The sequence below is a fragment of the Mobula hypostoma genome, chromosome 23, assembly GCF_963921235.1.
Source record: "Mobula hypostoma chromosome 23, sMobHyp1.1, whole genome shotgun sequence".
Taxonomy (NCBI): Eukaryota; Metazoa; Chordata; class Chondrichthyes; order Myliobatiformes; family Myliobatidae; genus Mobula; species Mobula hypostoma.
The window spans coordinates 31,323,268-31,342,463 of NC_086119.1; positions in this window are offsets into that span (position 1 = coordinate 31,323,268).

Here is a 19,196-nt window from a genome sequence, read left to right on the forward strand (position 1 = left end):
ATGTCAGGCTCACAGGCCTATCATTTCCTGGCTTATTCTTGGAGCCTTTTTTGAACAATGCTATCCTCCAGTCCTGCAGCACCTGACGGATGTTTTAAATATCTCAGGTCCTGATGATGGGTCTCGACCTGAGATGTTGACTTTTCCCCACAGATGCTGCCTGGCCTACTGAGTTTTTCCAGCATTTTGTGTGTGTTGCTTGGATTTCCAGCATCCGCAGATTTTTTTCTTGTTTGTACTGAGGACTAGACCTATCCACTTCCCTACTAACACATATTTCGCTCAGTTCCTCCATCTCACTGGACCCTCTGTCCCCTACTATTTCTGGAAGATTATTTATGTCCTCCTTAGTGAAGACAGAACCAAAGTAATTATTCAATTGGTCTGCCATGTCCTTGCTTCCCCATAATCAATTCACCTGTTTCTGTATGCAGGGGACCTACATTTGTCTTTACCAGTCTTTTCCTTTTTACATATCTATAAAAAGCTTTTACAGTCAGTTTTTATGTTCCCTGCCAGTTTTCTCTCATAATCTTTTTTCCCCTTCCTAATTAAGCCCTTTGTCCTCCTCTGCTGAACTCTGAATTTCTCCCAGTCCTCAGGTGAGCCACTTTTTCTGGCTAATTTGTATGCTTCTTCTTTGGAATTGATACTATCCCTAATTTCTCTTGTCAGCCACGGGTGCACTACCTTCCTTAATTTATCCTTTTGCCAAACTGGGATGAACAATTGTTGTAGTTCATCCATGCAATCTTTAAATGCTTGCCATTGCATATCCACCGTCAATCCTTTAAGTGTCATTTGCCAGTCTATCTTAGCTAATTCACGTCTCATACCTTCAAAGTTACCCCTCTTTAAGTTCAGAACCTTTGTTTCTGAATTAACTATGTCACTCTCCATCTTAATGAAGAATTCCACCATATTAGTGCTTAAGGAAGTAGCCCAAGAAATAGTGGATGCATTAGTGATAATTTTTCAAAACTCGTTAGATTCTGGACTAGTTCCTGAGGATTGGACGGTGGCTAATGTAACCCCACTTTTTAAAAAAGGAGGGAGAGAGAAACGGGAATTATAGACCGGTTAGCCTAACGTCGGTGGTGGGGAAACTGCTGGAGTCAGTTATCAAAGATGTGATAACAGCACGTTTGGAAAGCGGTGAAATCATCGGACAAAGTCAGCATGGATTTGTGAAAGGAAAATCATGTCTGACGAATCTCATAGAATTTTTTTGAGGATGTAACTAGCAGAGTGGATAGGGGAGAACCAGTGGATGTGGTATATTTGGATTTTCAAAAGGCTTTTGACAAGGTCCCACACAGGAGATTAGTGTGCAAACTTAAAGCACACGGTATGTGGATAGAGAATTGGTTAGCAGACAGGAAGCAAAGAGTGGGAATAAACGGGACCTTTTCAGAATGGCAGGCAGTGACTAGTGGGGTACCGCAAGACTCAGTGCTGGGACCCCAGTTGTTTACAATATATATTAATGACTTGGATGAGAGAATTAAATGCAGCATCTTCAAGTTTGTGGATGACACGAAGCTGGGCGGCAGTGTTAGCTGTGAGGAGGATGCAGGGTGACTTGGATAGGTTGAGTGAGTGGGCAAATTCATGGCAGATGCAATTTAATGTGGATAAATGTGAAGTTATCCACTTTGGTGGCAAAAATAGGAAAACAAGATTATTATCTGAATGGTGGCCGATTAGGAAAAGGGGAGGTGCAACGAGACCTGGGTGTCATTATACACCAGTCATTGAAAGTGGGCATGCAGGTACAGCAGGCGGTGAAAAAGGCGAATGGTATGCTGGCATTTATAGCAAGGGGATTCGAGTACAGGAGCAGGGAGGTACTACTGCAGTTGTACAAGGCCTTGGTGAGACCACACCTGGAGTATTGTGTGCAGTTTTGGTCCCCTAATCTGAGGAAAGACATCCATGCCATAGAGGGAGTACAAAGAAGGTTCACCAGATTGATTCCTGGGATGGCAGGACTTTCATATGAAGAAAGACTGGATGAACTAGGCTAGTACTCGTTGGAATTTAGAAGATTGAGGGGGGATCTGATTGAAACGTTTAAAATCCTAAAGGGATTGGACAGGCTAGATGCAGGAAGATTGTTCCCAATGTTGGGGAAGTCCAGAACGAGGGGTCACAGTTTGAGGATAAGGGGAAGCCTTTTAGGACTGAGATTAGGAAAAACTTCTTCACACAGAGAGTGGTGAATCTGTGGAATTCTCTGCCACAGGAAACAGTTGAGGCCAGTTCATTGGCTATGTTTAAGAGGGAGTTAGATATGGCCCTTGTGGCTACGGGGATCAGGGGGTATGGAGGGAAGGCTGGTGCAGGGTTCTGAGTTGGATGATCGGCCATGATCATAATAAATGGCGGTGCAGGCTCGAAGGGCCGAATGGCCTACTCCTGCACCTATTTTCTATGTTTCTATCCTTTTTCGTAATTGCCTTGAACCAATGGTTTTACGATCACTAGGTGCAATGTGTACCCCTACACAAGCTTCTGTCACCTACCCTGTCTCAATCCCTAACTGGTGATCTAGTATTGTACTCTCTTTAGCTCGAACTTCTATGTCCTGAACACATTTGACAAACTCTTTCCCATCTTTTTTTACTGTATGTCAAAATCACCTACTATCACAATCTTATGTTTCTTGCACAAACGTGCAATCTGTCTACAAATTTGTTTCTCTGAATGCCGCGGGCTGTGGGGTGGTCTATAATATAGCCTTATTAATGTGGTCATGCCTCTCTTTTTCCTCAGTTCTACCCATAAAGCCCCACTAGACGAGCTTCCCAGTCTGTCCTGAGTGAGCACTGCCGTGACATTTTCCCTGACTATTAATGCTACCCTCCCCCTTTAATCCCTGCTGCTCTGTCACACCTAAAACAACAGAACCCTGGAACACTGAGCTGCCAGTCCTGCCCCTTCTGCAGCTCATTAATGGCTCCAGTATCGTAATTCCAAGTGCTGATCCATTTCTTAAGCTCTTCCACCTTTCCTAGGATACTGTTTGTGGCTCAGAACATTAGTCCCACCGTGATCAACCTTTTGATTCCTGACCTTGTATGTAGGCTTAACAACATCTTTCTCTACAGCTTCTCCACTCTGGTTGCCATCCCCTTGCAAGTCTAATTTAAAGCCCCATGTGCAGCATTAGCAAACTTCCCCCGCTGGGATATTAGTCCCCCGCCAGCTCAGGGGCAAACCATCCCTTCCCATCACCCATCCTACCCATGTCAATGATACCGACGTGGACCACAACCCTTGGCTGCTCACCTCCCACTTAAGAATGCTGTGGATTCAAACCGAGATGCCGCTGACCCTGGCGCTTGGGAGGCAACAAACCGTCTGGGAACTTGTTCTCATCCACAGAACCACCTTTCTGTTTCCCCTAACCAATGAATCCCCTGTCACTGCAGCTCACTTCTTCTGAGCCACAAAGTGCCAGAGACCTGGCTTTCCTCTGCTTGGTCATCCCTCCCAACTGTACCCAAAGCAGTCCACCTGTTGTTGAGGGGTGCAGACTCAGGGCTACTCTACACTGGCCGCCTATCCCCTCCCCCCCCCCGAAACTCAGTTACCTGTGTCCAGCACTTGGCGTGTAACTACCTCCCTGTATGTCCTATCTATCATCCTCAGCCTCCTAAATGATCCAGAATTCATCCATTTCCAGCTCCAGCTCTTTATCAGGGTCTACCAGAAGCTGCAGCTGGATGCACTTCTTGCAGGTGTGGTCATCAAGGATAGTGGAGGTCTGTCTGCCTTCCCACATCCCACAAGAGGAGCATGCCAGTATATTGTCTAGCATCCCCACTGCTCTGAATGTGCAATAAGCAAGAAATAAAGAATAAGTAATGAAATAAAAATCTACCTATGGCCTATGCCTCATCACTGAAGCCCCGATAAGACAATCCCACAACTCCCCACTACGATTCTCATACAATGGCTGCTCTGTCATTTCTTTCTATTGGCCCTTGCCAGGTGCCTAATTATGCACGATCCAATGTCTCCTCAGGAACTGTGGTGCACAAAACGTGCCAACTGCCCCCACTTCCTTCTTTCAAACTTTCTCTCCTACACAGTCTGATGACTCAGGACTGTGGCATGCAAAATATGCTGACTGCCCGCACTCTCTTCTTTTAAACCCTTTCTCCCTCTATGCAATTTGATGACTCCTCAGGACTGGTGTACAAAATTTGGCTGCTTTGGAAATGTAGAGGCAAGTTATTTTCTTATCTCAATTATAATTACACAATTAATTAAGTTCAAAACAAACTGTAATTGCAGGTGAATTATCAAGATTACCAAATGAGAGTCTGAATAGTTTCACAAACGAGAAGCTGTTTTCTGGTTACAGCAATTGAGATAGCCAAGCAGTGATAAAAATCTATCTTTCTAAAATATCTATACAACGAGAGGTCTAATAGCTGGGACTGAATGAGATAAATATCCAAATAAAGGCATAAGATCATATGATTTACTGATAGAACAAGGTTGTGTCATGACAAGTATATTGAGAAAACCATTTTTAGGAAAGCTTCTTGTTAAATATCTGATACTGTTAGGGCAGGAACCTGACATCTTGCTTGTGGGATTAGATCAAGTTCTTGAAAACTAGTAGATATCTACGGTATTATCAAGCTTGTAGATGACACCATTTTGGAACTGGAAGTCAAAACAAGACTTTTCCAAAGAGTTAATGTTTTCGAATGTAATAAAGGCATTGTTATTTTCTTAGTACATATAGAAAAGTTATGCAAAGTGGATTGAGGTGAGGCATGTTTGATCCGGTACAACAAACAACATATGTTCAAAGAAAAGCGAATTCTTTCCTCACTTCACAACTTATTAAAAGAGCAAGTTTCAGATAACAAATCTCAACATCATGAATTTCTTTGGGAGCATTTTATGAAATAAAATCTTATCAAACATACACATGTTTCACCAAATGACCCAAAGACAAATGTTAGCTCTGTAAGATCAAGAAGAATTGTCAAAGAAACACTTAAGAAACAAATATTTACAAAGGTTAAGTTTGTCAATGATATATAGATTTTGTTAATCAGTGCAACAACACTGCATTACACTATATTTTTGCTCAATATGTAGAAGATTCATAGCATAATTGAACTAAAGCAGCATACAATCCACTGAACAAACTCGGTGGGTCAAGCAGTGTCTGTGAAGAAAAAGGAATTGTCAACATTTTTCTCAAAACCCCAGATCATCCCCTCACAGCTGCTGTACGACTTGCTGAGTTCCTCCAGCAGATTGTTACGCCAGGTTCCAGCAAATGTGGCTCTGCAATTGAACTTAATTTGGGAGAATGTCAGAGAAACAGTTGAAATAGGAATCAAATTATGGAGAGGAACATTTTGAGTAGCCTTATAGATTTATGTGCTAACATCTCACAATAAGTTTGACATTTGGAAATGAAATATTTGAATAATAGTTAAAGAATATGGTAGAGTAGGAGATACTGTAAAAGCTGATATTTAAAAAGCATGTAATTTCTGGAAAATATACAAAAGACTATGAAAGGTTTATGTAATTATGTGTGTATTGCATAAATTGATCCAGTGTGGAAGAAAGGATACAACATACTGTGGAACAGAGTCAGGATCTTCCAGGTTATGGAGTGAATCAACATCAACTGCACAAGTTTTTTTAGGTATGTCAGATTCAGCTCAGAAAACTCATGAATAGGTCAATCTGTGAGTAACATGAAAAGTTGAATTACTTTCATCAAAAAGATGAATTAGTTTGTAGTTCAATAACTACCCGTTGTACACGTCTTAAAAATGCTCTATATTTGCTCATGTTCAGTTTATACTCTGTATATTCGGGACTGACAAAAGGATTATTTTTGTTAGATTTACAGCTTCTTGAAGCACTGCATAGTCTTGGATGTTGGAACCTTTAGGCAGTAGTCTTTAAAGCAAATAATCTTGTCTTTCTTTGGTACATAGTCTTTTTAAAGCAGGAGAGAACCTCCGAATGAAGCAGGGAGATATTAAAAACATCTGCAAGTACCCCTCCCAGCTGAGCTGTGCAAGATCTAAGGACATGGCTATGGATTCCATCTGGGCCAGCTGTGTTCTGGGGTTCACTCTCCAAAAGACTGATCTGTGATATGTATGTCCTTCAAAAACCTTTATAGAAATAATTTCCCTTGAAAGCCCTGGGCAAGGAGTTGAACTATCCTAACAAACCAAATTTGGATTCTTCCCTCTCTGCATATGCTGGATTTTCCAGAATTCATCAATACCATTCATCAGCAGAAAAGATTAGATTCTCACACTTGGTGCTTTGGCTGTTCTTACAATAATTTTGAGCAAATGTGATGGATTAAGTTTAAATATTTGAAAAAATTATACTCATTGCAGTGTGGTTTTAAAACATTGAATTTTGAGGGCAACTTATTATATATTTCCTGTCTAGTTAAAATAGTTTACAGTGGCAAAGTATTGGTGTCTGTCGAAACGTGGAGTCTTTTAAAATTGGCAAACTGTGTAGGTACTGGAGTCCATACTCAACAGAAAATGGTATTATTGCCAACATAGAAATTTTTTGTTTTTGTTAATTTGGAGGTTATCTATGGTCTTTTAAAAAGCACTTTTCTGAGTTGGATTATTGATTGATGGTGCAACCATCTTAATTGGTAATGAAAGTTCAGTCAAGGTAACTATTAAGCATTTGCTTATATCTACAAGTCAAATACTGTGGTTACAATGGAACAGAGGGGAAGGTTATCCCTCAATTTTAAACTAAGACTTATGCAATTTCAGGACATCCATATTGTTTTACAGATAAAGTTCTGAACTGTAGTTATTGATGGCAGGAAATAAGGCACACAGGAAATTTCCAAAATAGTAATATCATAATATCTATTTATTTGGTCTTCATAACGTGGACGGGGAGGTAAACATCATCTAAAACAGTGGGAATAACTTCCAAAATAATGTCACATGACCCTTTATGTTTGTCTCAAAGACCAAGCGGGATTTATTTTTTGTGCCTCAGCTGAAGGATGCCTGTACCAACAGCGCAGTTCTCAGCACTGCACTATCATTTACAGAGGGAGACGTGGATGAAAAGCAGGCAGAACAATTTGAACAATGCCAGAATGAATTATTCAGGGATCTGGCCAGACTGAGAGGTAAATGGGATAAGGCCCAGCGGGTGGGTGCTCACTGGGCAGCAGCCACGGGAATAACTGCCGAGGAAGGTGACGAGGTAAATTGGGACCAGGAGATTAACAAGTGGGACAGTCGCCACAAACAGAAGTGGTTCTACCCAGTACTGCCTTTTGGAATGGCGTGTTAGAGACCAGAATCCCGATGATCCCAGCCAGGCCCTTACGCTCATCACCATCATCCACATACCCTTCACCCCAGGGGAAAAGCAGAACGTTTTATCCCAACTGCTCTCACTTAGAGTTGCGTGTGGCGATGCAAAAATTTGGTGTAAGTTAGATGAAATGATCAAAATCCACCCGATGCACCTCTAAGACATACATATATTGGTTAAAGCTAAATGTCCGAGAAATACCTGCAACAGTATGACTCCAGGGGAGCAGGATGGAGCATGGGCAAGTAGTGGGAATGCTAGCAATGAGGAAAGATCTCAGAACTTTAAGGAAGATGTGAGGCGGAATTGGAAGAGAAGTGAGTAACGGGGGAATGATAATGTCTGTTGTTTGAAGGCCAATGAACCTGCCGTGGACTATGCAGAGTGAAAATATCGAGCATATAATGGGTATTCAGGGTTGGACAATTCAATGAGGGAGGATCCAATCTTCCTGAAAATGCTGAAGGAAGGCCTGAGCTCAGCCCACCAGGAAGTTTTAGATTTGGGGATAGCAGTGCAATTGACCTACCCCACAATAGTATCATGGGCCGTGGAGATAGACCAGTAGAGGGGGAAGAGAAGTCATGGAGACGCTGTGATGACAAAGAGGACTTGCTTTGTGTGCGAGCAACCAGGTCCCCTAACAAGGGAGTGCCAGAACAGACACAGAAGGGTAAAGAAAATGATATATTATTAAGGATGAGGTTTTGGGGTACTTGGAGGCTCATGATAAAATAGGTCAAAGTCAGCATGGTTTCCTTAAGGGGAAACCTTGCCTGACAAATCTGTTGGAATTCATTGAGGAAGTAACAGGCAAGACAGACAAAAGAGAGTCAGTGGATGATTTTTACTTGGATTTTCGTTGGGCCTTTGACAAGGTGCTGCACATGAGGCTGCTGAACGAGATAAGAGCCCATGGAATTACAGGAAAGATAGAGGTTTGGCTGACTGGCAGGAGGCAAAGAATGGGAATAAAGGGGGCCTTTTCTGGTTTGCTGCTGGTGACTAGAAGTGTTCCACAAGGGTGGGTATTGGGACCGCTTCTTTTCATGTTATATGTCAATGATTTGTATGACGGAATTGATGGCTTACAGGTGATACTAAGATAAATGGAGGGACAAGTAGTGTTGAGGAAGCAGGAAGCTTGCAGAAAGACTTAGACAGGGAGAATGGGCAAAGAAGCGGCAGATAGAATATAATGTGGGGAATTGTATGGTCGGGTGCTTTGATAGAAGGGATAAATGCACTGACTATTTTCTAAGCAGGGAGAAATTTTTAATTCCGCTCCTATGTCTTATGGTCTTATCACCATCATCATATTTTGTGCTCATGTCTCTGAATAGGGTTGAAAACCACAACCTTCTAACTGACACACAACCAGCACACAATGTAGGGAGAGAGAGAAAAAAGTGTAGCAAGTATATATTCATGTAATGCTATTCAGTTTTCTAACACTTACACCTGCTCTATAGACCGTTAGAAAAGTTCACTGCTAGTCACATTCATCTGTGAGAGAAGGCATGTGGTTGAGAAGCCGGAAAGATGTCAAATAGATACTCTTAAAGGCTTCTTTGAGAAAAACAATTGGAATGATGTGAGGAATATCATGGGTAGGAGATAGCTAGTTGAGAATGAGGTGTCCTCTTGCTTCCGGCCATGGACCGATGGAGTTAGTGTGGGGTAAAGTGGATGGATTGTTAAATTTAAAGAAAATGACAGCAGTTAAGTGAAAAGTGTGGAGGTAACAGAAGTGGATTTTTAATCCCAATTGATTTAGTTCACATCCACACACAATGTGAAGTTACAGGTTGGCTTAGCAATGCCATGAAAACATGTCTTTTTGTTCAGAACTCAAAGCAATCTTCCAGGACAATTAAGAATGCAAGAAAATGATCCTCCAAATATACAGGCCACTTTATTAGGTACGCCTTTACACCTGCTCATTACTAAGAATACTTAATCAGCCAATCTTACACACTCAATGCATGCACAATCAGACATGGTCCAGAGGTTCAATTGTTGTTCAGAAATGTGATCTAATTGACTTTGACCATGGAAGGATTGTTGTTGCCAGGCAGAGTGCTTTCAATATTTCAGTAACTACTGATCTCCTGGGATTTTTCACACAGAATAGTCTCTAGAGTTTACAGAGAATGGTGCTTAAATTTTTAAAAAATGCAGTGAACGGCAGTTCTGTGGGCGAAAATGCTGTGTTAATGAGGAATGCCAAAGAATGGCTGGACTGGTTCAAGTGGCAGGAAGGCAATAGTAACTCATATAAGCATACAATCTAACAGTGGTGTGCAGAAGAGCACTTCTGAATGCACAACACATCAAACCTTGAAGTGGATGGGCTACAGCAGCAGAAGACCACAAACATCAGAATCAGAATCAGGTTTATTATCACCGGCATCTGTCATGAAATTTGTTAACTTAGCAGCAGTAGTTCAATGCAATACATAACATAGAAGAAGAAAAAATAAGTAAATCAATTACAATATACATATGTCAAATAGATTAAAAATCGTGCAAAAAACAAATAATACATATATATATTAAAAAAGTGAAGTAGTGTTCAAGGGTTCAATGTCCATTTAGGAATCGGATTGCAGAGGGGAAGAAGCTGTTCCTGTATCACTGAGTGTGTGTCTTCAGGTTTCTGTACCTCCTACCTGATGGTAACAGTGAGAAAAGGGCATGCCCTGGGTGCTGGACGTCCTTAATAATGGACACTGCCTTTCTGAGACACCACTCCTTGAAGATGTCCTGGGTACTTTGTAGGCTAGTACCCAAGATGGAGCTAACTAAATTTACAACCCTCTGCTGCATCTCTACCAGAAATACCTAATATATAATGCTGCCTGGGCAGGGTGAAAAGCATTGTCAGGGATGCATCTCACCCTAACCATGGACTTTTTACTCTCCTCCCATCCGGTAGGTGCTACAGGAGCCTCCGCTCTTGCACCAGCAGGCACAGAAAGAGCTTCTTCCCTGAGGCTGTGACCCTGCTGAACCTCTCATCACAGCGCTAAGCAGTATTGCATCCGTATTGTACTGTCTCAGTACTTTTATATTTGTGTGCTGTAGCACTTTTTTTTATTCGCAGTTACTACTCTTTGCATTTCTGGTCAGATGCTAAATGCATTTCCTTGGCTTTGTATCTGTACTTGGCACAATGTCAATAAAGTTGAATCTAATCTTATCTAATCTAATTTAGTGGCCACTGAGTGTGAACAAACATACAAAGTTAAGGGTAGATGGATCCCCAACTTCCTAACCAGAAAAAAACAAACTGTACAGATGGGAAATAACATCTCCACCTGCTGACAATCAACAGTAGGGCACCTCAGGGGTGTGTGCTTAGCCCGCAGCTCTGCTCTCTCTATACCCATGACTGTGTGGCTAGGCTTAGCTCAAATGCCATCTATAAATTTGCTGATGACAAAACTATCGTGGGCAGAATTTCAAATGGTGACAAGCGGGCGTACAGGAGCGAGATATATCAGCTAGTTGAGTAGTGTCGCAGCAACAACCTTTACACTCAATGTCAGTAAGACTAAAGAACTGATTGTGGACTTCAGAAAGGGAAAGATGAGAGAGCACACACTGGACCTCATAGAAGAATCAGAAGTGGAAAGAGGGAGCAATTTCAAATTCCTGGGTGTCAATATCTCTGAGGATCTATCTTGGGCCCAACGTATTGATGCATCTACAAAGAAGGCACGACAGTGGCAATATTTCTACTCTAGCAGTTAGAGGAGATTTGGCATGTCACCAAAGCCACTTACAAAATGTTATATGTGTACTGAGGAAAACATTCTAACTGGCTGCATCACCGTCTGGTATGGGAGGTAGGCTATTTCACGGGATCAAAGTAAGCTGCAAGAGGCTTGTAAACTTAAGTCAGCTCCATCATGGGCACTAGCCTACATAGTATCCAGGACATCTTCAAGGAGCAATGCCTCAAAAAGGTGCATCCATTATTAAGGACCTCCTGTTACCCAGGACATGCCATCTTCTCATTGCTACCATCAGGAAGAGGGTACAGGAGCCTGAAGGCACACACTCAGCAAATCAAGAACAGTTTCTTCTCCTCTGCCATCTGATTTCTGAATGGACATCGAACCCATGAACAGTAACTCACTACATTTTTATTTTTGCACTACATTGAATTTAACTATTTTATATATATATATATATTTAATGTAATTCACATTTTTCTCTCTAATTACATATTGCACTGTACTGCTGCCACAAAGACAACAGATTTCATGACATATGCCAGTGATATTAAACCTGTTTCTAATTCTCATTCTGATGAATCAAAATCTGAAAATACTGGAAGCACTCAGCAGGCCAGACAGCATCTTAAAAAAAAGAAACAGAATTGATGTTGCATGAAAAAAGGACAGTCTTGTGAATTTTAGGTTGCAGAGAGAAAGGGAGACGGTCAGAATAGGACAAAGGGAATACCTCTGAGCGGGTGAAATCTGGGCTCCTGTGTTGGTAAACTGTGGATGTAGCCATCTGGTTGACAGATTAATGAGGGCAATCAGAGTGAGTGCAAAATAAAGGAACACATAAAGAGCTGTGAAATGTAGGTCACAGCTGATGGAAATGCTCTGCTGCTTAGACAGTGATGGTGGAGAGAAAGTAATCAGTTAATAATACAGGTGAATACGCCACAGGATTGTCCAGTGTGATACGCACACAGAAGAAGTAAATTACCTGAAATTGCTGAAGTTGATATCATGTTCTAAAGACTGGAACCTGTCCTGACAGAAAATGAGGTGTCTGCTGAGCATTTCAGAATTCAATTCAGATTCATTATCACTGACATACGTTGTGAAATTTGTTGTTTTGCATGCAGAAGTGCAGTGTGATACACAAAAAAAACTATAAGTTACAATAAGAACTATTTAGAAATAAATAAGTAGTGCAAAAAGAAAGTAAAAGGTGAGATAGTGTTGGTGGGTTCATTATCCATTCAGAAATCCGATGGCAGTGTGGAAGAAGCTGTTCCTGAAATAATGAGTGTGTGTCTTCCGGCTCCTGTACTTCCTCTTTGATTGTAGTAATGAGAAGAGGGCATGTCCTAGAAGGTGACTGTGCTTAATAATGGATGCTCATTGTTGGTAGGCAGATGCAGTGAGTCCTGATCTTGCTCAAGCAGGAGTTAACTCTAGCCATGCCCAACCTCTCAAAGCACTTCAGCACAGTAGATGTGACTGCTGCTGGGTGATAGTCCATCTTTTTCAGTCTTCAATTACCTTGTCGATTTATTTATATTTGGAGGATTTTTTTTTTTTTGCTTTCTGAATTGTCTGGGAAGATTGCTTAACAAAAGAAATATTTTTATGGTATTGCCAGACCAATCTGTAATTTCGGAATCTGTTACATGTGAACTCCATCAATTGGGATTAAAAGTCCACTTCAGGGCCGGCTGGTGGTGAAATGACATCGGTGCCGGACCTGAGAGCGGAGGTTCCCGGGTTCGAAACCAGTTGGGTCCGCTCCCGAGTATGCTTTCCATCCGTGCCAGGTTGAGTGTCGAGATCGCGACTCAACCTCGTAAAATAGAGGGGGAAATGCTGCGAAAATGTCTGCGTAAGGAGTGGCGACCCACACAGTCTCTCTCTCGCTCCGCACCTTGTAAAAGCCATGAAAAAGACATCATCAAGGACGCACGCATGCAGGCACACGCCAAAAAATAAAAATAAAAATCCACGTCAGTTACCCTCCCTATTTGCTGCATCTTTGAATATTGTGATCTATAACATGTAAATCCCTCTACATCTGAGCTTTGCAGTCTCTCACCAGTTAGGTAATATGTTTCCCTTTTTTTCTTGCAAAAAAGAACCATCTAACACTGTGCCACATAACACTATCTGAATAAAACTGTGATAATGTAGTATCCCACTGAACAGATATTCTGATGGTTTAGTGTCTTTTTTTACTGGGCTTGGTTTCCTTTGCTTCCTTGGAACTCTGTGGGATTATGTTTCCAGAGTTTTCTTTAATACTTTATACTTTACTTTATTGTCACCAAACAATTGATACTAGAACATACAATCATCACAGTGATATTTGATTCTGTGCTTCCTGCTCCCTGGATTACAAATGGATAGTAAATATTAAAAATTTAAATTATAAATCATAAATAGAAAATAGAAAAATGGAAAGTAAGGTAGTGCAAAAGAAGCCGAGAGGCAGGGCCGGATATTTGGAGGGTACGGCCCAGATCCGGGTCAGGATCCGTTCAGCAGTCTTATCACAGTTGGAAAGAAGCTGTTCCCAAATCTAGCCGTTTGAGTCTTCAAGCTCCTGAGTCTTCTCCCGGAGGGAAGAGGGATGAAAAGTGTGTTGGCTGGGTGAGTCGTGACCTTGATTATCCTGGCAGCACTGCTCCGACAGGGTGCGGTGTAAAGTGAGTCTAAGGACGGAAGATTGGTTTGTTTGATGTGCTGCGCTGTGTTCACGATCTTCTGCAGCTTCTTCCGGTCTTGGACAGGACAACTTCCATACCAGGTTGTGATGCACCCTAGAAGAATGCTTTCTACGGTGCATCTATAAAAATTAGGGTTTTAGGGGACAGGCCAAATTTCTTTAGTTTTCTCAGGAAGTAAAGGCGCTGGTGGGCCTTCTTGGCAGTGGACTCTGCTTGGTTGGACCAAGTCAGGTCATTTGTGATATTGACCCCAAGGAACTTAAAGCTCTTGACTTGTTCCACTTGCGCACCACCAATGTAAATTGGGTCGTGCGGTCCGCTACTCCTTCTGAAGTCAACAACCAATTCCTTCGTCTTGCTGACATTGAGGGATAGGTTATTATCTTCACACCATGCCACCAGGTTCTTAATTTCCTCTCTGTACTCAAACTAATCATTACCCAAGATACGGCCTACAATTGTTGTGTCATCAGCAAACATATATTGAGTTTGCTGGAAACTTGGCTACACAATCATGGGTGTACAGTGAGTACAGCAGGGGGCTGAGTACACAGCCTTGTGGGGCACCGGCGCTCAGAGTGATTGTAGAGGAGAGCTTGTCCCCTATTTTTACAGCCTGGGTCCTGTCCGTGAGGAAGTTGAAGATCCAGCTGCAGATCTGAGTGCTAAGGCCCAGGTTCCGGAGCTTAGGAATCAGTTTATTTGGAATGATGGTATTAAAGGCAGAGCTGTAGTCAATGAAAAGGAGCCTTATGTATGTGTCTTTATTCTCCAGGTGTTCTAAGGAGGAATGTAGGACAAGAGAGTTGGCATCTGCCGTTGACCTGTTGCAAAGCGTTGAGGTTGACCGGTAGGCTGTGGTTGATGTGTGCCATAACCAATCGCTCGAAGCACTTCACAGCAGTTGATGTCAGAGCCACAGGTCGATAGTCATTCAGGCATGCCACCTTGCTCTTCTTCAGCACCGGGATTATCGTTGCCTTCTTAAAACACGGGGGGATCTTAGGCTGAAGCAAGGAGCAGCTGAAGATGTCAGCAAACACTCGCTTGCACAGGCCCGGAGAACCCGTCCTGGAACACCATCTGGGCCCATCGCCTTCCTTGGATTTATCTTCAGGAAGGGCCTTCTAATGTCCTCCTCGGTGACGATGAATCTCGATGCCACCTGGTCCGGTTCATCCGGAGGGAGCGGGACGCTCCTCTTCTGTTCGAATCTTGCGTAGAATACGTTTAGTTCATCAGGAAGAGAAACGCCACAGTTATTAAGTGCACATTGCCACATTCTCTTTAAACTCACTAGGTTTATAGTTCCTGTAATATCATAAGATCTCTGTTTCCCAAGCTCCCTTTAAATAAATCGTTTTTTTTTTTCCTACACTCACTTTAAACTCATTGCCCTCTTGTGCATGCCCCCTTTAAATTCACTCTGTCCACTGGAAAGTTTATTATACAATGACATAACATTCTTTTAACAAAGTGAATTAAAAAATGTGTTGAGGTATTAATAGGAAGAGCGACCACTTGTTGGAGTGGAAAAAGCTGGAGAGAGTTGTAAACTCAGCCAATTCCATCATGGGCACTAGCCTCCCCAGAATTCCAGACATCTTCAAAAAGCAAACGAGAAAATTTGCAGTTGCTGGAAATACGAGCAACACTCACAAAATGCTGGAGGAGCTCGGCAGGCCACGCAGCATCTATGGAAAAGCGTATAGTTGGCGTATTGGGCCAAGATGTCAACTGTGGCATATAGTTGTGCTTTTTTACCTTAGATGCTGCCTGGCCTGCTGAGTTCCTCCAGCATTTTCTGTGTGCTGCTTGCATCTTCAAAAGGCAATGTCTCACTCCATCATTTAGGGCTCTCACCACTCATGACGTGCTCTCTCTTCATTACTGCCCCCAGCGAGAAGGTAGAGGAGCTTGAAAGCAAACGCTCAACATTTTAGGAACAGCTTCTTCCTCACCACCATCAGATTTCTGAATGGTCCGTGAACCCATCAACACTACCTCACTATTTTTGCTCTTTTTCACTACTTACTTAATTTTTCACTTTATGTTTCCAATTGTATTTATAGTACGCTTCAAAACAGCGAGTTTCACAACACGTCAGCGATAATAAACCCAATTCTAGTTCTAAGGAGTGATGGATGATGGTTGCTTTCAATTTTCTGAATTTTTTTTTAGATTTGGAGAGGGTTAGATTGAAAAATAGCAAATGTAACTCCTTTATTTACAAAGGTAGAGAAACAGAAAGCAGGAAATTACAGTACTATTATCCAGTAGTCCAGAAAATTTGCTAATGTGACACCATGGCAACTTAATTTCCATAATAGCTTTGTGTCATTAACAGAGCTATCAGCATCTTTATCTAAACAATTCATGCAAAATTTAAGATCCAGCACAGACTCCTGGACAAACCACTCAATATACAGTATCTTGCCAGCCAATGAAATGCTCAGCTCTCTGTGTCCCACGACCAGCTAATTTCTATCCACACCAATACCAAGAGAATTGCCAAGAGCAGGGCAGTGGAATGTGGACTTTAGCAAAAGTTTGACAAGATTCTCTCTGGTAGGTTGGTCCAGAAGGTTAGAATATATGAGTTCCAAGGTGAGTTAGCTATTGGATACCAATCTGGTTGAGCAATAGGAAACAGAAGGTGGTGGTGGAGGGTTGCTTCTCAGACTGGAGATCTTTAATCAATGAAATGCCATATGTCCACTATTGTTCATCATAGGTTAGGAAGAGAATATAAATGGCATGATTAATAAGCTTACAGAAAACATCAAGATTGAGGAAAGGTGAATCTCAGGGTTGTATATTGCAGCTGTACTTTGAAAATAAATGTAGTTTGAATCTAGACAGTCAACCTTCACTAATCCGACTACCTGTAATCCGGTTCCTTCAATAATCCAGCACTGATTATGCTTAATGTGATCCTTCTGTAATTCGGCATTTTCACTAATCCGGCATTCCTCAAGTCCCAATGGTGCCGGATTAGTGAAGGTCGACCTGTAGCAGAAAGTGAAAAAAAAATTGTCTAATGTTACAACATGAGCTAGATCAACTGACAAAATGGGCAAGGGAATGGCGCATGGAACTTAACATTTTGGAAATTAAACCAGGGTAGGAAAAAAACAGCAAATGACAGAGTTCTGTGGAGTGTTACTGACCAGTGAGATCTCAGGGGATGAGCTTGCGACTCCTTGTAAGTGGCAACACGGAGACTGAGTGGCGAAGAAGGCATTTTGTATACTTGTTTTCATTAGCGGAGGCATTGAACATTCGGCTTGAGATATCGCATTGCAGTGGTACAAATCGTTGGTTAGGTTGCAGGTGGAGTGGTGTGTGCAGTTCTGGTCGGCAAATTTACAGGCAGGATGTGGCTAAACTGTGAAAATGTACAGAGAATTGTTCCCTGGACTGGAGGGCTTGAGCTGTAAGGAGAGATTGGATAGGCGCAGACTGTTTTCCCTGGAGCCAAGAATGACTTCATAGAGATTTATAAAATGGAATGAGACATAGCTGGATAGACAAGCACAGTCTTTTTCCCAGAGTGGGGGAGAGTAACACGAGATGACATAGTCCGGATCGGGAGCAGCATCTCCAACACCATCACACTGAGCACGGGGGCCCCCCAGGGCTGTGTGCTCAGTCCACTGCTGTTCACTCTGCTGACCCACGACTGTGCAGCAACACACAGCTCGAATCACATCATCAAGTTTGCCGATGACACGACCGTGGTGGGTCACATCAGCAAGAACGATGAGTCAGCATACAGAGAGGAGGTGCCACGGCTAACAGACTGGTGCAGAGCCAACAACCTGTCTCTGAATGTGAACAAAACAAAAGAGATAGTTGTTGACTTCAGGAGAGCATGGAGTGACCACTCTTCGCTGAACATTGATGGCTCCTCAGTTGAGATCATTAAGAGCACCAAATTTCTTGGTGTTCACCTGGCGGAGAATCTCACCTGGTCCCTCAACACCAACTCCATAGCAAAGAAAGCCCAGCAGCATCTCTACTTTCTGCGAAGGCTGAGAAAAGTCCATCTCCCACCCCCACTCCCATCCTCACCACATTCTACAGAGGATGTATCGAGAGCATCCTGAGCAGCTGCATCACTGCCTGGTTCGGGAATTGCAGTGTCTCAGATCGCAAGACCCTGCAGCAGATAGTGAGGTCAGCTGAGAAGATCATTGGAGTCTCTCTTCCCGCCATTACAGACATTTATACCACGCGCTGCATCCGCAAAGCGAACAGCATTATGAAGGACCCCACACACCCCTCATACAAACTCTTCTCCTTCCTGCCATCTGGCAAAAGGTACTGAAGCATTCGGGCCCTCATGACCAGACTGTGCAATAGTTTCTTCCCCGAAGCCATCAGACTCCTCAATACTCAGAGTCCAGACTGACATCTACATAATTTATTATTATATTGTAATCTCTCCTGTACTGTGCCTCCTGTCTTGTTTATTAATAATTGTACTGCCCTGCACTCTTTTGTGCACTTTATGTAGTCCTGTGCAGATCTGTAGTCTAGTGCAGTTTTTATGTTGGTTTACGTAGTCTGGAGTAGCCTTGTGCTGTCTCACATAGTCTAGTGTAGTTTTGTGTTGTTTCATGTAGCACCATGGTCCTGGAGGAACGTTGTTTCGTTTTTACTGTGTACTGTACCAGCAGCTTATGGTCGAAATGACAATAAACTTGACTTAAGGTGAGAGGGAAAAGATTTAAATGGAATCTGAGGGGGAAGCTTTTCCACACAGAGACTGATGGGTATATGGAACTAACTGCCAGAGGAGGTGGTACAATTAACAACGGTTCCAGGTACTTGGATAAGAAAGCTTTATAGAGAGATATGAGCCAAACCCATGCAAATGGGATTGCTGAAGAGAGGCGGTTTTGTCGACATGGACACACTGGGCCTAAGGGCCTGTTTCCAAACTGCATGCATCTACCAATTGATGAATATGCTACCTCCAACATAATGAGCTTTTATTTTCTACAATAGCTTTTCATGCTCCTGACAATCTATCTATTCCTATACTTACCAATTCTCCTTTATCCACATCACATATTACTTTTCTAAAATAACTCAATTTCCCTTTCAAAACCATGTTGATTTTGTCCGATTATCTTATATTTTTGTCATCGCCCTACCATTATTTACTTAATAATAGTCTCTACCATTTTCCCTGTGACAGATATTAAGCTAGCTGCCCTGTAGTTTCCTGTTTTCTGTTACTCTCCTTTTGCAAATAAAGACATTATATGGGTTGTTTTCCAGTACTTTACTGAGGAGACGGACCCAGGGTCTATAGAAGTGAGTCAAAGCGGCGTCGACTTCATTAAATAAGTTAGGACTTTATACCTTGTCATGT